Source organism: Leptinotarsa decemlineata, unplaced genomic scaffold (assembly GCF_025532065.1).
Source record: "Leptinotarsa decemlineata unplaced genomic scaffold, Ldec_3_MD MMD2_tig00001019_RagTag_RagTag, whole genome shotgun sequence".
In the NCBI taxonomy this organism is placed as follows: Eukaryota; Metazoa; Arthropoda; class Insecta; order Coleoptera; family Chrysomelidae; genus Leptinotarsa; species Leptinotarsa decemlineata.
Genome location: NW_027412557.1, coordinates 7,147,618 through 7,153,405, shown reverse-complemented (window position 1 = coordinate 7,153,405; position 5,788 = coordinate 7,147,618). Strand labels below are relative to the sequence as shown.

General features: G+C 36.3%; 1 long non-coding RNA gene across 1 annotated transcript; it reads left to right on the top strand.

Moving 5' to 3' along the window:
- Positions 1–3,391: 3,391 nt before the first annotated feature.
- Positions 3,392–4,272, top strand: LOC111504091 (uncharacterized). The gene is made up of 2 exons (XR_002721954.2): positions 3,392–3,689; positions 3,773–4,272. It is a non-coding gene; the product is annotated as an uncharacterized lncRNA (long non-coding RNA).
- The last annotated feature ends 1,516 nt before the right edge of the window (positions 4,273–5,788 follow it).

Genomic DNA, 5,788 nt, shown 5'->3' with positions numbered 1-5,788 from the left:
GGAAATTTCTGAATCTATTGATTTCTGAACATTTCAAAAAATTGAGTTTGCAACCTTCTTTTCCACATGTAATACATCATAGTCGTGGTTAAACTTATACTCCTCTTCGGAGGAGGACAATTGATAACAGCCATCTTGATAAAGTTGCATGTGTCAAATTAGTTGTCATTTATTCAGTCTGTTTTGCCAAATCACCATTGACGGATATAGCATTTAACAACACGTGCGAATAATAAAATTGTTTCCTCAAAATGGCTAGTCTGTTCAGGCAACGTACCGGGCGCTTCGCCCATTTCATGGTCGCCATATACGTCTTACCGAGAGAACTATTCACTATGTGATGGATAAATTCAAGTCCACTGATTCAGTTAACGATCGACCAATACCTGTATGTTGACAAAACGCAAGATCTACCGAAAACATCAGCGCTGACTGTGAGAGTGTGCAGAAACATTTAAGGCAGATGATTTCACGTTTCTCACAAGAACTCTTGCAAACCACAACGACGTATGTTCGCTGAATGGGCTCTGGAGCAGTTGGCAACTGACCCGGATTTTCATCGAAAAATCATCTTCAGTGATGAGGTTCATTTCTGGCTGAATGAGTACGTGAACAAACAAAATTGTCAAATTTGGGACGGTACCAATTCACCAAGAACGTCCAATGCATTCCGAAAAAGTCACTGTTTGGTGTGGATTTTGGGCTGGCCGCGTCATCGGTCCATATTTCTTTGAGAACGATGTTGGTCAGGCCATCACTGTCAACGGCGAGCGCTATAGATCGATTATAACCAACTTCTTTTTATCTGAATTTGATGATCTGGACACCAACGGCATGTGATTTCAACAATACGACGCTACGGGCCACATTGAATATTCTGCACGAACGATTTGGGGGCATCGTCATTTCACGTGAGGTGATGTGAACTGACCACCGATATCGTGCGATTTGACCCCGTTTCTTGTGTTTTTTTGACAAGTCGTATTTGTCATAGGAAACATAACCCATGTCATCGGTCAAATTCAGTCTGATTTATATGCCAGAGTCATGGAAAATTGGACGTTTTGGATGTGCTCTACCCAGAGAAGCCATGGCGGACATTTGCACGATGTATTATTCCACACATAATGACATCAACGAATAAAAACGAATAAAACATTTTGATGGTATTCCACACACACTTTATTTAATTTAAATCTAAAGATAGTAAGAGCTCAATGAAAGATCCTATAGTGGGAGTAGCTGTTGGTTTACAGATGAATCAAAAACATCTTTAGGTTCTTTTGCAGATTTGCACAGGACAGATAAATCAACCTGCCTAGAGAGACCTCTGCGATCGTACTTAAAAATATTTCAAATATTGAAAAATATATAACTTCATTATTTAAGCTGAATCCAATGACGTCGTATAAAAAAAAATAAATAAAAGTACACACTCAAACCCAAATATACCTTGAAGAAGTATTCTTGGCAGCCTCCTCCTATTCTAAAATTCCATTACTCTGAAAGATCACCTAATTCATTTTCGCTTTTCCGAAGTTCTCAGTATTCATTGATTACGGTATAATTTATCAATAACCGCCTCATAGAACAGAAGAAAAATCCATGTAAAGTTTGTTTGGATACAAAGTTTCGCAGCAACCTTAATGTAAATAGACGGTAGAAGAGGTTTAACTTCAAGTTTGCTGATACAAAATTCACTTTTATTCCCATAAAGTTTATATACGTGAACCTAGTTAGCAGGAATATTAGGTGAACGTTTCCAGTGTCGTAGGTTGAGTTGAAAATCTTAGACTCGCGTTTGAATAATTGTGTACCAGGAAGAAGCTTCAAACTTTTTAGTAAATGTATTTGAATTGAATACTAAGTTGAAACTGCCGAAACTGAAAGATCACCTAATTCATTTTCGCTTTTCCGAAGTTCTCAGTATTCATTAATTATGGTATAATTTATCAACAACCGCCTCATAGAACAGAATAAAAATCCATGTAAAGTTTGTTTGGATACAAAGTTTCGCAGCAACCTTAATGTAAATAGACGGTAGAAGAGGTTCAACTTCAAGTTTGTTGATACAAAATTCACTTTTATTCCCATAAAGTTTATATATGTGAACCTGGTTAGCAGGAATATTAGGTGAACGTTTCCAGTGTCGTAGGTTGAGTTGAAAATCTTAGACTCGCGTTTGAATAATTGTGTACCAGGAAGAAGCTTCAAACTTTTTAGTAGATGTATTTGAATTGAATACTAAGTTGAAACTACCGTTTTAAATATTTCTTCTTCACTATTGATAGGTTTATTTTTCATCAGAGCTGACGTACAAAACATGGAAAAATACATCGTCTTTCAATTGGCGAAATGAAAGTGGTGTAACCCTAACCTATCTATTTCAATATATTCTATACATTACCTTTCGTTGCAATTAGAGTATAAAACAGCGCTGTTCCGACCCATCATAAATTTCATCAATGGTACTAGCCTGCACCACGAATACATGACTGGACTCAGTGGTCCATCATATAAATGGTGTGTCTTACTAAGTCCAGCAATATGTTGGCTGTTTAACCTAGAATCAGCGATATGACCTGTGACGGTCAAAACAACACTCTCTGGTGTTGCATTCCTTTGGGGCTTCTGTTTCGAATAGAAAGAGGACGCGGATCTCATTCAGCAGTCGATGTAGATATTTCGTATTGGGAATAAGGTTTTCTTTCATCTTATAGATGGTGGCCCAGAAACTGAGGTTTTTGTAAAAATATAAAAGGAATCAATATTATTTTTCAATTATTTTCTGATAAATATGTGAAAGACAACTTAATGTTACTATAGTTCAATTGTAGGTCGAACAACAAAATATATGAAAATCAGTTTTCGGATATCATTGTCCAGTAGAACTCACTGAAACTGATTTGTCTAATACCAATTGAAACTTTTGTATTCGAATATACGATTTTTAATTAACCTCCAAAATATTTCAGCAGTATTTGAAACTCTGGGATTCTTTTGACACATTCTCTGCTATGAAATTTGCAAGTAGCTCTCTGGAAATATATAAAATGTTACTAGGTATTGTTACAGTTCATTTTCCCAGTAGTCTTATTATAGTTGAATTCCTAATAACAAGCAACTTATTTCCGAACGTTGGTAACTGAAGTTAATGAAATTCCCCTATCATTCAATAATTTCTTTTTTAAAAATATAATTATAAATCTCCCGGTATATTATTCATTGGTCTCCGTGCGAACTATCGAATATAATCTATGCCCGCGCTACGCCTACCCTATTCCTTCGAATGAAAGGTGCGAATTCAACAAAGACAGAGAAACGGTCAAGTGTCGTCTCTCGTTTCCTCGAATCCTTTCAGCAAATATTAAGTTTTTTCAAATAGGTTTGTTGATCATTCGTCCCTCGAATTTTGGAATTCTCGGTGCACAGTGAAAATAGGACATTCAGTCAGTAAGCGAGTGTACTGGAGATCAGCGACTTGGTATTGTTGTAAAGTTTTGTCGATTTGAGGATTATTGCAGATATAAATCATCATATAGGAATTAGTTTGATGCTCCAATTGATACCAATCCTGAAATCTTCTGCTTCTATGGATTTATGCACTGAACTCTACTGAAGGAAATTTTGTGTCTTATCATTTCCTTTTGGAAACCTACTATTGAGTAAATGAACCCTCTAATAATGAGGTAAGGCAAAAACAAACATTGAAAATAACTATTCATCTCCCTTGTTGTGTTATATGCTAAGATTCGAATGGTATAATTTTTAGGGTTCCAGTTTTGGATTTTTCATTTCCTTGAATGCACCACATATCACTTTCGATTTATTGCTCGACGATAGATTGTCTGGGTGAAATAGGAAAAGTCCTCAAGTCCCGCCAAGCTAAGATCCGAAGTATTGTCGTAGGATCGGTATTCGTGAGGACAATTTGGTCTATTTTTTTAATACAATGTTGCAAGAAGGATACGTCCGGTAAGCGAGTATTTCTTCATTGTTTATCTATAATTTCTACCGCTGGGATTGCTGCTATGATACTGCAAAAACCAAGAAATGCCAGTGCAGGCTCTTCCTTAATTATAAACATTTTATTATCACCTGAATATATGAGACCATATTTTCTTATGTCATAATAATAATAGTTTTATTTTGTGAGCCAATTATAGCTATATTTGGAGATTCATATATGAACGATATGTTGTCAGTTATCAACCATAGTTATCAACTTGTATTGGTTAAGGGATATCTAGTAAATCAATTATTTTTATTGGATATTAAGTGTTGATTATTTATGATCGGTTGTTATTTATAATTGTCGATTATATTTCTTTCCCGTTTAAGTAAGTTTCTTGGCGACACAAAACCGTATTAAACGGGTGGCGCCCCTTTATTTTATATAACATTTCTTTTCTTTTGAGTTCCCACGCCCACACCACTGAGTGAGCAGGCTGGTTTTAGTCAAGAAACAATAATGCAGCATAATGTCAGATATTTATAGAATCATTTTCATCTCATTGTAGATGAAGATTCATATTGGAATTGCCCCCGTAACAGTATCTTTACAACAGTTATATAACATACTATTCGAGTACCAAGATGTCGATATGAATTTACTTCAAGAATTTAAATACCAGTCCAAACTGATTATTCCACTATAAATCACATTTACTTAAAACTGAACTTTGTGATATACTATACATGAATAGATATATTGAATATAGGAGAAAGAAAATAACTTTTGTCCAATTCCTACTGAGATTTTAATTTGTTACGACCGGTCGTTTACAAAATAAATAGGTTATCAATCGATGAAGTCAGATATATTGAAGTTTTCGAATGGAAAATATGGAAACTTAAGTCATTAAGTGCATCAATTCGTGATTTATCAATACAAGTTTGTATAACTGAACATGTGGAAGAAAACGTGTAAGACAGATATGAATCCATTCATCTAGAATATATAAAAATTAAAATACAATGAAACGTACTGTCGCATATATCATGTTTATAGTTGTGAAGATTATGGAAATTTTGCTAATTAATAATAGTACCTATCCATTAAGTGTGAAGTTAGCTTTTCCATTCACAGTTTCTGAAGTGTTGGCTGTCGATGTTGGAATAGAAGAGAAATTGTAAGCGGTGTTATTAGGATTAAAAAACAGCTTAGGCTGAATCTCCGCCAATTCATCATTTTTTGAAATAGTATCTTACTTTCAATGCTATTTATTCTATTGTATATCATGATGAATAAAGTCGATTCATTATTATTATTAAGGTTCTCATCTATATCTGTAGAGTAGGGAAGGTGAGTGAAGACCCACAGTAGTTGGGCCACATGAGACCCATTGTACCCATTGTACATCCTCCCGAGGAGTTGTCATCCTAGGTCATCGTCCATCCTTTCCTTTTCAGGAAAGTGAACATGTCACTAGGAGACATCTCCTTTATATTGGCAGGTGTAGGACAAGACTTGCCGAACACACTCTCTTTGGCAACCTTGAGGTGTCTCATGGTTGTCTCCACGGGGTTTCCTCCGTGGAGGTGCACAAGTGAGGGAGCTTTTCTGCAGGGGAGCCGGTTCCTTGTCTTTATTCAAGGCCGAGCCCTTGGCGCCCACCGCAGGAAGTGTCCCTGCTTTTGGAGGTGAAGTGGGGAAGGAGGAAGGTGCACTTATAGTTGCTGCTACTCCTGCCTCCTTCGCTCTCTTCCTCCTTTTGGCCTCGGCGTCGCAAATGCGCTTACGCCTTGGCCTTTGTAATACATCACGAGATGATCTGCTATGCCCAGC